Below are 17107 nucleotides of genomic sequence, written 5' to 3'. Positions count from 1 at the left end.
AACTGTAATCCCCATGTATCTAACGAGAGACCTGGTGGGAGGTGATTGGGTTGTGATGACAGTTTCCCCCTTGCTGTTCTTGTGATAGTGAGTTTTCATGAGAGCTGATGGTTTTATAAATGGTAATTTCCCCTGATCACTCTGTTCCTGTCCTGCTGCTGTGTGAGATGTGCCTGCTTCCTCTTCCACCATGATTGTTAGTTTCCTGAGGCATCCCCATGCATGAGGAACTGTGAGTCAATTAAACCTCTTTTCTTTATAAATTTCCCAGTCTCCAGCAGTTCTTTTTAGAAGTGTGAAAATAGACTAATACAGGAGCTGTCCTGTTTATTGCAAGACATTTAGCAGTATCCTTTTCCTCTCCCACTAGATTCCAGTGTCACCTCTTACTCTTAGCTCCCAATTGTGGCAACCAATAATGTCACTATGCTTTGCCAAATGTTCCTTGGGATCAGTTTTGAGAATTCCTTATCTAAATTTGAGAATCACTAATCAAAACAGATATTCATTTATAAAACAGTAATGAAATGTCATATAGTTAAAAAGATTGAATTAAAATTTATGACAACAGTAATACAGAAATAAGGAGCAGGAAAGAGATCCAGTAGAAGAGGATAAAAAAATAAAAATTACCCAAAGGAAAGGAAAAAGGAGAGAAAGATAAACAGAACCAGCTGGAGACAGAGAAGTCACCAATTAGGATCAGGGACCCAAGCCTGAGTAGAAGAGTATAACATTACAGGAAAACATAATAAAAACTCCTGTTAAAGACAACGATTTGTAGACTAGGCTAGCAAATAGAATAAAACTGTAACATTGTCCTGCTAATGACAAACAAATCTAAAACCAAAGGAAGTAGATAATTTGAAGGTAAAGAAAGAAAGAAAAGATACCTCTTGAAAAAAAAAAAAAAAGGAAGCAAAGAAGCCTGATGTAAATATTATTATCAGAAAAAATAGTTTTGAAGCATCGTGGATTAATCATTTGTCTTGACTGTTTCAAATCTGTGATGCAATGGAAAGAGTTAGCCTTTTATTGTCCTTTCCTGACATGTTTGTACAGTTTGTTTTGTGCATGTAAAGCCAGAAAAGAAGCACAGCAGAGGAAGAACGGGATTTTACTTTAGCCAGGAGCAAAACTGATAACATTGATGGCCACAACACTTCCGGCAAGTCCAACACCAAAATGGACTGGCTTTCCTCTTAATGACAGAAATAAAAACGTTTTGGAAAATATACATCAAAACTTATTGAATGAGAAAGCAGGACCCCTTCTTTGTATTGAAAACATTTCTTAATTAAAAAGTCACTTATAAAACTGTGCTAAGTAACTTTTAATGACTATAATTATGGTCTGTCTTTCTAACTCTCTCTCTTAGCTTTGCCTTTCTCTCTCACACACAATAATAAATAGGAACCAGCATATGGAGACATTTATTTTGTACTCTGTTCAGAAGAAATCTGAACCTGTTTAAAAAATTGTTTAGCATAACCCCACAGAATCATCTTCTTAATTTTATTTATTTTGGCAAAGATGCTGTCACAGATGTTCATTATTAAAAAAAGAAAACACGTTAGTAGAAGAAGGCTTAAAGTGGAGTAGAGGAGCAACACGTGAAGCAAAGAATCCACATAAATTTTATAAGCTAGTTTATTTGTGACCTGGTCATGGGTTAGCAAGTGTATATTAGCAACTTGTAGGAGTCTGGTTTCCTTTTAGAAGGCTGAGGTAAATTCACTTAACCCTAATAGAAGCTGTTGAGATAACTGAGTAATCTTTAATGGAAGGGGGACAAAATTGCACCTAGGTAAAAAAAGCCTTCAAAGAGATGTTCCAGAGGATCTGGGGAAGATAAAAAGCCCAGCCTGCTCTGTTATCACTTTCTCATGCCAGTTTACCTCCAACACAACCTAGGGAATTTGGACCTTGAGGTTATAGTCTCTCTTCACACTAAAATTCTGCATGACCTTGTCAACTCGGAGCAATATGATAAACAGCCCAGAACTCCTAGGAAAGACCATGTTTTAAAAATGCTATAAATAGACTCTCTGGTTACTTATTAAGCTCTCAAGTCTGTCTAGTTAATGAGCAATGAAACTAATAACCTGAAAAGCTCATTCCTATGCAGTTCCAAAGCCTCTGAAATTTGGATTAACTTTCTTCCTCATACTCATTATTAACAGAGCTTCTCAGTTTCTATCCTGTGTTACTGAAAGTGCATGCTTCTTTATATATCTTCGTACTCTTTGCATTGCTAATAAGAGCTCTGTGTATATGGGCAGCTTCAAATTTGATGAAAGCATCAAAATTACTTCCTCACATATAAATATAATTTTAATAAGGATCTAGTGTTGAACATTTCATATAGACCCACATTGTTTTAAAAATTTGTTCAGGATTGCTAAAGTGTGCAGTTTCAGTTCTATATTATATTACATTATATTATATTATGTTTTTTAATTCTAGTTTTACCACCAAATATCTTTTTTGTTACAAACATTAGCTTTTTAGTCCCTAAAGGAAGTTATTTCCACTGTTATGAGCGCCTTGGACCTTCATTCTCTTCAAACCTCCAACTCCCCAAATCTCAACTCAATATTTTTTAAAAGCCTATGTAAGAATAGATTATATTATATTCAGATACACCAATCCAAGAATGATAATATTAAACAACGTCTTTGTTTTAGAGACCTGTTCCTCCATAGCAGGACTGGTGAATGCATTTGTTAGGCAGAACTTTTCATTGAATAAAGTTCACAGTAACTGGATCAGGCAACCACTGTTGCCATAGGCTACTTTCCAGGACATATTACACTTGTTATATGGAACCAGCCGTGACAATGGTTTTTATGTAGTTGAATTCTGCTTCTGGGTCCAAAAATATGCTTAGGCTCACAAAAATATCCACTCTCTTCCTGATATGAATAGGTTCTGCACATTGTTACTACACGATTTTTATCTTTTCTCTAGTCAATATCCATACTTATCCTAGCTCTAAAATGATGTCCTCTCTCATAAAAGATGATGAATTTTTCACTTATTTGTTCTGAGTTATCTTTCCAGGAATGGTGATTACTACTAAGCTAATTCTGCCGTTACCATATTATGTGAAAGGTATGCTTATATCTTACATTAAAGAAGCACTCTAAGTGTTGTGTTAGGTGTTAAGGAGCCCTGATACCTTGCCTCTATTTGTCTCACCTTGACACATACATATTGTGTTCTCTAATATTCTTGCAGAATGAAACTATTTCTGTGTGTGTGTGTATATATATATATATGTGTATATATATACACAAGCATTTTAGTGATCAACTTTTTAGGCATTTTAGTGATCGACTTTTTATAGGTATGATGTGTAAGATCCAAACAGAATAGTATGGGCATGGTGGCGCATGCCTGTAATCCCGACTATCATGCCACTGGACTCCAGCCTGGGCAACAGAGCAAGACTCTGTCTCGAAAAGTAAATAAATAAATAAATAGGCGTAGTATTCACATATAACCTATGCATATTTTCTCATATGCTTTAAATCATCTCTAGATTACTTGTAATAACTAATACAATGTAAGTGCTATATAAGTAGCTGTTATGGGGCTATGAGTTTAGCCCCATTGAAGGTAGGATTTAGCATTTATCTGAATTGCATGATTTCTGAAGCACTTTAACATGCATTTTGGTTAACACTAAGTCACTATATGCTCTGGATGACATATACCTTAAATGAACAGATGACATTTTAACCTTATTATTGCCATTTAAAAATCAAAGCTAATAAAACAATGTCATTTTTTTTTTCACAGTGTAAGACCAAATGTAGACTTGAAAATTAGTCATGAAATGCCACCAGTGGCACATCTGCATAGCGTGCTGAAGGGAGGAGGAAAAGAGGCTCAAAATACACCCTGAAATATGTCAGGGTGTCCACAGCACAATACTCCACTAAATGAAAACATTCCAGAAAGTGATAATTCTGTCCCATATCCGTAATAAGGATGGAACAAACATGCAAGGCAAAGGGGATAATTTAAAGTTTTAATTTTTTAAAAAATTATTTTCCTTGCTGTCTTCTCCTCTGGGAAAATAAGAAGTTCAGTCCATTATGGGCAAAGTCAAAATCATAATAAGGAGCCATTATATGGTAAAAAAAAAAAAAAAAAGTATGCATCATAAGTGCAGAGTATTGTTTCAAGCATTTGAATTATGTTTTTAATGTAGAGGTAATAGATTGAGAACAGTGTACGCTACAAAAATAAAATCTGAAATAGAAAAATACATCCTCCTCATGTATTTCTATGTGAAGTTTTACATAAAACTTTCAAAGATGCATTAGAAACGCTTGTAGGTTCAGAAGTAAAAATGACTCTTAATTGCTAAGTGAGCTACAACTCCATTGATAGTGTGTAAATAATCATTTTCTGGCTGTACACTTGCTTTCAACAATATCTCATGCAGTGGCTGGAATGACTGGAATGACTGCTCATCAATGAGTCATGTCTCAATTAGTTACACTCAAGAATGTTCTGAAGTTGTGAAAAATATCACTATGTACTGTGTATATTGAATTAATTCAATGACAAGTTTATATAACTAAGTTCCACTCCCATCTCTCTTCTTTTTCACACATGGAGTTAACACGCTTTTTCCCCCTTTTTCTCAGTCTGATCTTGAGATGAAAAACATGGTTTATGTCTCCCTAAGACATTTGAGAGGTCATCCATTTGTCACTTATAAGACACACTGAGATGATTTGACAGAAAAAGACACTATGAAACCCATTTTTTTTTTCTAAACATCTTTAGCTTTACATTAATATTATTAAAAAAAGGAATGCATTTTAAACATGTTTACAACGCATGAGAAGAGTGGAACCAGTCACAATACTCCACTAACTAGACTTTCTTCCCCAGAATACAGAGCCAGTAAATGTTTCATGATGTTGTCAGTTTCAATGAAGTTTATGGGCACAGTCTGAATACTGACTTGAATAAGATTACCAGACTTAATGCTAGTTAAATTGGGATTTAAGATTAGTAATGACTAATTTTTCAGTAAAAAGTTCCAAGTACTGACTGGTATCCTGAGTATCGCATGAGACATACTGAAAAAGTATTATTGTTTAACTCATATACAAATTTAACTAGATTTTTTTTTTTTTTAATCTGGCAACTCTGGAACTGAAATACACAATGAAATAAGCTATTTTCAACAATATTGATCAGAATGTCCCTCTGGAAAAGGAAGAAAAATGCCACATGTGAGAGGCTTCGATGTATGGTTGGGCCAGGACTATGGCAAATTAATTGAGACAAAGCTTAGTTTTCCAGAAAAGGCTTACTTAGCTCAGTATGTATCATTTGTTATGGTGAAAGTCTGCATACAACATTCCCCAATGAGTATATATTGTTTGCTAGTAAAAATTCATTTCATTGAACAAATATTTATTGAGTGTCTACTTTTGCCAACTCTTGTAAAAACAGTCTATGGAGTTTCTTATGAAAAAAAGAAAAAAAAACAAATTTAGAATTGAGATGTGTTCATGTCACCATAAACTGACAATGTGGTGATATTCTCACATATCTCCTCATAACTAAACACATTGCCTTCTTTCCTCTTTATTTCTAATTTTAATTTGCTCATTATCCTATGATTTAGCTTCCCATCTGCATGAAAATGGATGATGTCATAATACTTCCACGTTTCACTATGGTTATTTTCACTATCGGAATTTCATTTTATAATCATGTATCTTAGATGATTTTGATCAGATGGTTGTACATGTAAGGTCTTGCCACACAAATAAATTACAAGTTTCTTGATTACTTTTCTTTACTTTAGTAACTTGTGGTATCTGCTTTACTGAATGTAGAATAAACTGTGAGATAGGTTTTAATTTGCTTGAAATTTTACTCAGAAATGTTCAGGGTAATTGACAAGTCAGTTAACATCAGCTTTATTTTTAGAAGAGAAAATGTAACCACGGATAGCCAAGAGAGATTTTCCTCATGTTATTACTTTAATTTTTGTATTCAGATGAAATCACACACCTTCCTTATAGTTGACCTTGTAGACCAGCCTGGAACCTAGAAAGTAGATGAAAATTACATTTCATTCATTAAATAGGAATTGTCTTGATATATAATGATAACTCATTTTGATTGTTTTTAATTTTTGTGACTTCAGCAGTGACATAAATGCCCAGTGGAAACTTCAATTTTACCAATATGAAGAGTTGTCTAATAACCACAGCCATAATGTACTGCAACTGGAATAAGTAGTGTGGAAGCCTTTCATTCAGATTCCTCGTTGCATTTACAGTTGGTGACTTTCCTATAAAATTGGCAAATGCACATATACTTCTTTTTTCCATTTGGTTCTTATCACCATACCTTTACTTGTTTATTTTGTCATGCTTCTAATAAACTGTTGGATTTTCTTTAAAAGGTAGTTCATTTTTTGTTCTTTCTTGAAGCTCAATTGCATTATATGCATTGCCCTTTTACCCACATTATTCTTTAATGATAGGATTATCAATAAACTTAGTGACTTTACATTTAATAAATCATTAATTAATGTACTTTAAATTATTCTTTTGTGAAAGGACCAGAGAGTCTCATATGTTGATTAAGACTGAGTAAAATAAAGAGTAACCTGAAACTTGAAACAATTTTTAGTAGCTTTTGACCCCAAACACCAACCCAAAAGAGATAAATCCTTTGCTGTGGTTTTAAACAGTGTGGTGCCTAAACAACATGATAAATGTACTGACATTTACAGAGGCCCCAATTAGAGCCAAGATATCTTAATGCACTCTTTGGTGTCTCAGAGCACACATACTCTATGTGTGTGCGAATGTAGCCTACCATATGGGCCACAGCCCTTTCCTGTTTAGCACTTTCTTCCAGCATCTCTTCGGACATCCTCTTTTGTTTTATCTTTCTTAACTATATGTAGACTTTGTATTTTTTTAACAGTCTTTTATCTATTTTTTTCTTATTCTAATCTTCCAATATCCATTTGAAATAAAGCAGGAAAGGCATTATGTCCATCTCACTATTCATAACAGTAGTTCTTACGTGTAACTAACCTGCCTACAATATTTTCCCCAATAGCACTGAATATATCTACTTACTCTAAGTTTATTTTCAGGGAGAGTGGATCGGGGATATGAACAAAAGGAGGTATATTCATTTTTTCTTAATGTTGATCTAGATAACACGTACTGTGGAGTGATTTTCACTTTGGGAAATACCACTTAAAGAAGTATAAAAATTAAATCATACAGAACAAATAACTTTCTGAGAATCATGAATATGTGTGGTAACTGTTTTGTTTTAGAGGTATTCTCAAAAACAAAACCCAGAGATTCTTTCTGAATTGAGTGTTTAGAATTTGATGTGACCACCAATCATAGTGCATGGCAATCTTTATCAAACAGTTAAGGTGTTAAAATGCCATGAATGGTGGCAAGTCAATTATTTTGATAATGGATGTATTTAAATGTTTTTTGAAAGTTTCAACTGTTCTTAAACTGTTGAAAATCATACTGAATTCGAGTTAATTTTCCTTAAAACTGTCACTGACATGTTGAACTCCTGTGGATTGGATATCTCTTTTAAATCCAAATGGTCAAGTGTTTACATTTAAATTTAATACATTTTGAAATGCTTTTTGATGTATAAATTTACAAGACTCCTTTCATGATATTTTGTAATTTCCCAAAATTACCTGGGTAGGAATTCTTTTTAGTATTTATTAAGTTGTAAAACTTATGATGGATTTGGAAGTAAAATGTAAAATCAAATTTGTGAAATAGATATAATTAGCATTGTGTAAATAATTCAGTCATGTTTGGTATATTTAAATTTGTTTTTTTAATTGAGTTGAATTTCGTCACATCATATTAATTTCATATCCATTTCACTACAATTACATACATTTCCTATGAAACTAAAATTTATGTTTGTGATATAAACAAAAATTAGTGCTTTAAAATAAGCACGCTTCCAGAAAAAAATAGGAAGCTGATTACAAACATATAGAATACCAAGTATTTGAATACAATTCTGGTTATTTTAGGTCACATATTTAATGTATATTTAAAATATGTTATCTTCACTGTAGTAATATTTATGTCCATTGAAGACATTGATTGACATTTTTTAAAAATAGAATAAGAATTCAGGAATATTAACACGCAATTTAAGCACAGAATTTTTCTAGGTTTTTTCTCTAACTTTTTTGCACTTGTCTTCTTTCCACATCTAAAATTAAAATCAATTCTTTTAGAAATTCATTTTTATTTTGTTTTCCCAAAGTATTTAATCTTTTTTCCATTGAAATGAAAAATTTTCATAATTATATTTAATCTGTTCATGTGTAAATTAATGTATATGATTATGATAACAGCTTTGAAGAGAATATCAAATGTAGGGAAAATAATTGACTTGGGAGCTACGACTCAAATGAGGAGGGGAGCAGTCTGCAAGCAAACCAGCAGAGGAAGTGTGACGGGGGAATTGAGAGGAGTGGGCAAATGGTTAAACAGAATTCCATTAAGAGAATTCCTATTCAACTGAAAAAATGTGAAGGGAAAATAAAAATGTAATTTTTCAAAAATAAATACTGGATAGTTTTGATATTCCTTTTCAGATGTATATGAGCTATAGTTAGCTGATATTTCTTGTGTTTATCCTGTGAACTGGTGGCTAAATACTTTATCTTATTTAAATCTCAAGAAGACAGAATATACTTCAAGAATGCCTGTTTGAAATCAAATCAAATATTAGCAAAAGCTGTAGCTGAATAATATTTATTCTCTAGAATTAGTACTCAAGTTATAGGTGGCGGCAATGTTTTCAGATCAGAATATTTCTTAACCCTCATAACTTCAAAACAAAATTATCAAACTTAGAGTAACTAGATCAAAGATAAAACCTTTTCATGTATTATTATAATCATATATTGAGGTCATAAGATTATATCCAAAGTTTATTAGCATTATAAGAAAAAATTAATAAGGATTTCAATTAATCTGAGCTAGTTAATAAAACTAAGTATTTTTTGCAGAAAGCGGAAAACCTATAGAAAAGCATAGAAAAAAAAAAGAGGTTCCCTATAATCCCACTATACAGTTATAATAGTGATTACTATTTTGGTCTTAATCTTTTTTTCTACATGTGTATGTATGTATGTATGCATGTAGGTGCATTTAATTTTTTTTAGTAGAACATACTGCTATGCAGATGGTTTTGCTACATCACAGTTACCACTGTGTTTGTGTGGCTTGAGAACATATCTCAATAATACATGGTGTTTTAAAGCTTCAATTCTGAATTCTGACTGCCTAAGATGGAGTGCTGGTTCATCTTTCGCTAGTTGTGTGGCCTTGACAAGGGTCTTTTAACCCTCAGATTCTTATTTGCTAATGTGAGAATATAAGAATAATATAATACCTAGCTTATAGATTTCAATGAGAAGATGCATAAGAAATATTTGGTTTAGGAAATATTAAATTGCTCTTTTTAATGGCAACTTAGTGAGCCAAGATTATCACATGCTTTAGGTACACAAATACCTTGTCTTTTCACAGAAAATTCTTTATAAGTTAGAGGACAAATATATACATGATGATACACTAATTTTCAAAAGACTGATCATTCCATTTTTATTCTAGTCATTTATATAAAGCAGCTAACCTATGAAAGAATAAACTTTACAGTAAACAAAAAAATAACAACCAACTAAATTAAGAAGTAGTTTCTTTAGAAAATTAAACATAAATTCTCTATTATTTATGTGGACTTGTATTTTTCTATGTTATATTTACACTTTTTAAGGAATACATGTTGCCTGTTATGACAAAGGAGACTATATCTTTAGTATTCGTAATCTGAATTTCCAGAATGTGATCATGGTTTTCAACTGGTTACTAAGCCTATGTTGATAGAAAATTTAACTGACTAACGAAGCATAAAACATTGTTGAAAATTGTCATTTCCAGTCTAACACAGTGGTTAATATTTTACTGACTTACATGTTTTTCCTGTTCATGCTTACTGAGTCCTTTAAATGCCACAATTCAAAGAAATTAATTGACTGAAAGTGTAACTATTTACAAGCATGTCACTTCTGGGAATTTTTGTGTCCACAGTAAAATCTATGTTATTTTTTGCATCAACTAATATTATTGGAAAAGATTGAGTCATACAATTTCCCTTAATTTTTAAATGCCTCAATAATGTATTACAGAACCAGTAACTTCAGATATTCCTAAAGATAACGTGGTGAAATCCCCATGGTGAGTTACCAGCTGAGTTTTCAAGTATCACAACAAACAATTATTTTAATTTCTTCTTCCTCTATTAGATCATAGCTGAGCATGTAACTTATAAGAACATCTTTCTGTTTCCATCTGCATATTCTTCTGACTTTCTTCAGTCCTGTGGGCCCATTGCCTCTTCTCAGTGTGCCTATTCACAAGTGTTATATGGAATAAGAAAGATCTGGAAGTGATATTATAAAGCATTGAAAACTTCAATAATCTCAACCGTAGTGATTCATGTTGAAGGATTCAAACAATATTTTTTCCTTTGTGTAAAACATCTCTGGGCTGTAGGGATTCTCATGGAGTTATCTGGAAGGCTAATGTGGGGATACCATGATCAAAGGGTCAAAAATCTCTAAGGCAGTAATGAGCAGGGATGACAGCTTAATGATAAAGAAGTTTATTTTAAGCGTGCATCTATCTTGGATCAATAATCTACTAATTTATATGCTTCTTGAAGGCTGAGATGTTTTATTTTTCTTTGTGTTATGAATATATTGTCTGGCCTGTAACATCAGCACAATTAATATTTGTTGAATAGTTAAATGAGTAAAAATTAATGTTTGAATACAACTTTTCCCTTGATAAGGAATGCTTTCAATATCCTGACAAATGGTTATTCAAATTAAATTTAAATTTAGTATCAGCATGGACATAAATATGGGACCAATAGGCACTGTGGACTACTAGAGGGTGTAGGGAGGGGGTGGGGGCTAATAAATTATCTATTGGGTACTATGCTCACTGTCGTGGTGATGGATTCCATATTCCAAACTTCAGCATCACACAATGCTCCCATGTAACAAATACGCACATGTAGCTGCTGTATCTAAAAGAAAAGTTGAAAATGTAGAAAAAAAATTAGCGTTGTGAATTTTAACATTAAACAATGAGCCCATTTTGTCTTTGGACACTGGACCCCATTCCCTTCACTATTATCTGGAAGGCCTTGGGCAGGAAATTTAAATGTCTAGAGCATCAGTTTCATTGTCTGTGTGTTTACTATCACATCGTAAATATTTACTTCAAGACTATTATGAGAATTAAATTATTTAACATGTAGAAAACATTCTAGTATTGTTTTGGGCTCACAATTTGTGCTAAGTTCATTCGATGGCAAATGAATTATTTTTTCTTTTTAATTCAGTTGCTCCGAACAAAATTTCTTCATATTTCTTTTTCAATTTTTAATTTTTGTGGGCACATAATAGGCATATATATTTATGGGATATGTGAGATATTTTGATACAGTTACGTAATACATAATTATTACATCGGGGTAAATTAGGTCTCCATCACTTCAAACATTCATCTTTTGTGTTTCAAACAATCCAATTATGCTCTTTTAGTTATTTTAAAATGTATAATTACATTATTTTTTTTACTGTAGTCACTCTGTTGTGCTAGCAAATACTAGGTCTTATTCATTTTTCCTATTTGTGTGTGTGTGTGTGCATATTAACCATCCCCACTTCTCCCTACCTTTCTGCTAACTTTCCCAGTCTCTGGTAACCATCCTTCTACTCTCTATCTCCATGAGTTCACTTGTTTAAATTTTAGCTTCAGTAAATAAGTGAGAACAGGTGAAGTTTGTTTTTCTGTGCCTGGATTATTTCACTTAACATAATGACCTTCAGTTCTGTCCATGTTGGTGCAAATTACAGGATCTCATTCTCTTTATGGCTGAATAGTACTTGATTGTGTATATGTACCACATTTTCTTTATCCACTCATCTGTTGATGGACACTTAGGTTGCTTCCAAATCTTGGCTCTTGTGAATGATGTTGCAATAAACATGAGTGCAGGTATCTCTTGGATATATTGATTTTCTTTATTTGACTACACACCTAGCAGTGGGATAGGTTTTTGGTGGATTCTTTAGGTGTTTTCATATATAAGATCACATCATCTGCAAACAGGGAAAATTTGACTTCTTCGTTTTCTGTTTGGATGCCCTTTATTTCCTTCTCTTGTCTGACTGCTCTAGCTACAACTTGCAGAACCATGTTGATAACAATAGTGACGTTAGGCATCCTTGTCTTGTTCCAGATCTTAGCTAAAGGCTTTCAGTTTTCCCCCCATTCTATATGATACTAGTTATCAGTCTGTTGTATATGACATTTATTATGTGAGACATATTTTTTCTATACCCACTTTTTAAAGAGTTTTTATCATAAAAATGTGTAGAATTTTATCAAATGCTTTTTCAGCATCAATTGAAATGATTGTATGGCTTTTGTCGTTCATTCTGTCAGTGTGATGTATCACATAGATTGATTTGTGTATATTCAACCATCCTTGCATCCCAGGGATCTATCTCACTTGGTCATGATGAATGACCTTTTTAGTATGTTGTTGAATTTGCCTTGCTAGTATGTTCTTGAGGATATTTGCATCAATATTCACCAGAGATATTGGCCTGTAATTTTCTTTTTTTGATGTGTCTTTTCTGGTTTAGGTATCAGGAGAATCCTGGCTTCATATAATGTATTTGGAAGTATTCCTTCCTCCTATATTTTTCAGAATAATTTGAATAAAGTTTCTTTATATTTGGACTCTGCTATTCTTGAACAATTGATTTTTTTTACTTGGATCTTTTATTTGCCTTTATTGTTAAGAAGTTATGTATATGTATCTTTAAATTATCATTAAGAGGTGACTTAATCAAACAATTTAGGGAATGAGACCTATTTTCTTCCTGAAGAATTTTTGGTGCTATATTACCTACTGTTCAAATCACCTTGTGGTTTCTTTTCACATTACTCTTCACTTGGATCATTTTCTCATTGTCCAACTTCTTTTTTGTTTACCTAGATTATGTGTATGTGAATGTGTGTGTGTGTGTGTGTGTGTATATATATATATATATATATTCAGAAGATACTTGTGGACACTAGAGCTTTGCAGCCTAAAATATTTTCTTTTTAAGTTTTAAAAAATTAAATCTAGAATTCTAGATTAAATCTGTTTTTTGTTTTTCCTGACATGCAATGGTACTAATGAAAACTCTGATGTCAATCTGATTCTCTTTTCTCTGTGTTTTTTTTTTCTCTTGCAATATATTTTATTATTTTCTTTTGGTGTTTGGAATTCTGAAACTTCAGAATTCTCTCTCTGGCTTTCATTTTTTCTCGTAATCCATGATGTCCTTCAGTTTAAATATTCTTCTTATAGACTTGTTTTCTATTATTTCTGTATTTATTTATTTATTTATTTATTTATTTATTTATTTTGAGACGGAGTCTCTGCCACCCGGGCTGGAGTGCAGTGGCCGGATCTCAGCTCACTGCAAGCTCCGCCTCCCGGGTTTACGCCATTCTCCTGCCTCAGCCTCCCAAGTAGTTGGGACTACAGGCGCCCGCCACCTCGCCCGGCTAGTTTTTTGTATTTTTTAGTAGAGACGGGGTTTCGCTGTGTTAGCCAGGATGGTCTCGATCTCCTGACCTCGTGATCCGCCCGTCTTGGCCTCCCAAAGTGCTGGGATTACAGGCTTGAGCCACCGCGCCCGGCCCCCTATTTCTGTAATTATTTATACTCACCATTTGTCTCTTTTCTTTCTTCTGGTTCTCCAGTAGGTGTATGTTATACTTTCTTATCATTGGCATTTAATTTCCTAATATTTTCAATATCTAAGTGTTTTAAATTTTCTATTCTGGAATATTTCCTTGTCTTTATCATCCAAATTATTAATCAAGGACCACCTATTTTATTAAGTGTTCTTTTTGATTCTTTTAAAATTAATGTTGGCACTCATACTTTTCATTTCTAATAGTTCTTTTACGTTCTTTTATTGTTCTTTTATATGTCAGCCTGTTTTTATTTTAGAGATGCAATACATGCTTTAAATCTGAGTTTACTACCATGGATTAAACACATTATTCCAATTTTTTCATTATCTCTGTTGACATTTTATAACTTGAAGCTCAATGTGTCACTCACATCTGTGAATTAGCTTCTATGCTGATTGATCCCTTTGCCAGCACGGTTTGCTTTGCAGTTTTGTAGGTCTGTTGCCCTAAAGGCCCCCTCCTGTGAGGTCAGAAGCCTGATTGTGAGCCAGTCCAGTTGTCAGGCAAGCTTCTCTTTAGATTATGAGGCTGTAGGGCATGCAGGCTAGAAATACCATAGGGTGGAGGACTTAGTTCAGGGTAGTGTACTTTGATTAATTTTGTTTCAGGTAGAGCTGCTTTTCCCTTTCTCTCCTCAATAACTAGCTCCATTAAGGAGATTCAGAGCCATCTTCTTCTGTTTTCTCCTCCTCTCACCGACTGCAGCTGCCACTGTAAGACATTCAGGAAAATCTTCCGCTCAGATTAAAGGTGAGCTCTTCAGCTGGAGAAGCATCTATGCTCAGCTGCCCTGCACATGCTGAGGAGGGGGTAGAGACTGAATGACTAAGAAGGTTTGTAAATGAACCTTTACTTAAGTTCTCTCACGGTTGTCTCAAGCTCTTTCCTGATCTCTGTAACTAAAAACTCCACATTTAAAACCATTATTTTATTTTATTATTTTTATTTATTTTTATTTTTATCACTGAGAAAAGTTTCAATCACCTGCAACCCTCATCCATGCATATGTTAAGATGCGATTCCTTTGATCTAGGTTATCCTTCCGTACAACTACACCCTTACTATTTTCTAAAGTCAACATTTCTTACCTTTTCATGGCATAAACTCTTTTCAACTTTTAGCACTTCCATGAATCTATTTACTTTTTTTTTGTAATATGCCTTTCTACTCATTTTAATAGTATATTGAAAAAAGATTGTTTTGTATGATATATTATAAAAGGAAAAGAAATATTTGATACATGTAATTTAATTATGGACACAATTTGCAGATGTTGACATGTGTGTATCAGACAGGTTGTTTTTTTGTTTTTTTTTTTGTTTTTTTTTTTTTGTTTGTTTGTTTTTGTGGCGGAAAGAGATGGTAATTGAAGAAAGTTTAACACATGGTGATTACTTCCAAACCTTTGGACCAAGTACGGGGAAATCAATGTAAGATAGAGTAATCCCATTAGGCCTGGTAAAAATAGGGAGGTATTATGCCCCAAGGCCTTAAGAGGCATTAAAGTGATAAGAAAGAATGGTTATTAGAAACCAACAGATAATGGATGAAAAGTTTGTCTTGTAGGAGCTGTGGCCTTTGGTAGGTGCATGAAATCAACCCACAGGAAGGAAAAGGGGAAATAAATATTTATCCCACTCTTTTCCCTTCCTCGGATCTTCTGATGACTCCCATTAACTGAACCCCACTGGGAGCCAAAGGGCAAGAGAGCTCACTAATGTCTTTTACACTGGTCATCCTGTGGGAACACAGGGCAGGGTAGAGGAAAATGAAGAGCAGATCTGGAGGGTCAAATGGGAAGTATGAAGCAGAGCTCACCTTCTGTACTAACTCTTGTATTTTGTCCAGATGGAGTGATACGTGCCGAACATACATTCCCAGCAGCTGTGTTGCTAGCAATGCAATGATCTGTTCATCTGAAACTTAAAACAAAGGTAGCACCAGTGTTCTCAGATGAAACTTAAAACAGAAGCTAGCACCAGCGTTCTCAGATAAGGTCGGAAAGTGAGGAAAAGGGAAAGTAAAAAATACTTACAATAACATTGTCCCACTGCGGTCCCATTTCTGATGATAGTTATGAGGGCTACGTTTGATAATTATAGCTTCCTTTCTCCACTACTCAGTCTTTGTTCTTTTACCTCTGCCAGCAGCTCAGATGAATGGAACTCTTTACTTGCTGAGTGATCCTAAATGATCTGGTTCCATGGTAGTCCCTACCTTTACTGTATTTCTATAGCTGACCAGGACCCTTAGGCAAGAAAGTACTGAGAAGTACCCCAGTACATCTGGGCTCCAGGCATAGGCCTTTTTGTCCCAATTGTGTAGCAGAAACCCAAGTTCATCTTGGGAATTGGAATCAGTCACTTCAGCCAATGAGTGACTTCATTCTCTTTTTGTGGGTTCAATCATATGGGTAGCCCTGAATGGCCAAGAAGAAGTCTTAGCTTGAAAATAAACAGACTGACTGTGTTCTCTGATGGAAGTATTTCTTTCTTAAGGAATATGACGCCAAACCCATTCAACCAAATGTTTTGGGGACTGGAAGTAAATATTTTTTTTTCAGTGAGTTATTTTGGTGATGGTAGAATGGCTCTCGGACTCTTATTTTGGTTCCTTTTCCTATAAATTCTGGTAATGGGAGTGACGGCTCCAAATACTAAGAGCTAGTTTAAGTCATATAACATCCTATAGGACAAAATTTCAACCAGATTGCTCTCCATTTCTTGAGAATTTTAGTTTAGTTCTTAGTTGGCCATAACATTGTTATATCAAGCCAGCACCTTTTGGGTTTTGGTGCAACCCAATTTAAGACCAGTAATATTTATGGCTATAAACCCATTGTTATTTCCTTCACTTTAGAATAAGTCTCCTTTTAGGATGTTATTTGAGTTGGTGATGGACAAACTTCATAATGGAGACCCTTTCGGGGACAGAGCAGAGCAAAGTAGAGACTGCATGTGTAAGGGTAAATGGAATGTATTCTAGCACACAAGGAAGCTTTACTGGTTAGAAAGAGAAAGAAGAACAAGGAGGAAGAAGAGGAGGGAAAAGAAGAGGAGGAAGAAATATATTGGATTAAGGGTTGATCAGAAAATATCATTTTGTTAGGGGAAAGAGCAGATAGGTTAGCAGTAAGACAAATTCTTTTGACTTTTTTTTTTTTAAACAATTAGAAAAAAAGACAATATGGGTTCCAGTTAAGAAGCAAA

At 33.8% G+C, this 17107-nt stretch overlaps 1 protein-coding gene and 1 long non-coding RNA gene across 21 annotated transcripts in view; one reads left to right on the top strand and one right to left on the bottom strand.

The window, feature by feature from the left end:
* LOC105472791 (uncharacterized) overlaps positions 1-17107 on the top strand; it is a 611252-nt gene that overhangs the window by 76944 nt on the left and 517201 nt on the right. The window contains exon 1 of one of the 20 annotated variants that reach the window (XR_011622759.1): positions 14206-14648. The exons of 14 other annotated variants lie outside the window; for them this stretch is intronic. The gene's annotated coding sequence lies outside the window, so the exon portion shown is untranslated. Of the gene's footprint in view, positions 1-14205; positions 14732-17107 lie in introns of those variants that run through there. 5 more of the 20 variants (XR_011622758.1, XR_011622755.1, XR_011622757.1 and 2 more) reach the window with 5 other exon arrangements.
* Positions 5957-14325, bottom strand: LOC105472789 (uncharacterized). The gene is made up of 3 exons (XR_981799.2): positions 14269-14325; positions 11074-11157; positions 5957-6084 (listed from the first exon to the last, which is right to left on the bottom strand). It is a non-coding gene; the product is annotated as an uncharacterized lncRNA (long non-coding RNA).

The sequence above is a fragment of the Macaca nemestrina genome, chromosome 4 (assembly GCF_043159975.1).
Source record: "Macaca nemestrina isolate mMacNem1 chromosome 4, mMacNem.hap1, whole genome shotgun sequence".
NCBI lineage: Eukaryota > Metazoa > Chordata > Mammalia > Primates > Cercopithecidae > Macaca > Macaca nemestrina.
The sequence above is the reverse complement of the archived record's forward strand: the minus strand, read 5'-3'. Positions and strand labels throughout refer to the sequence as shown.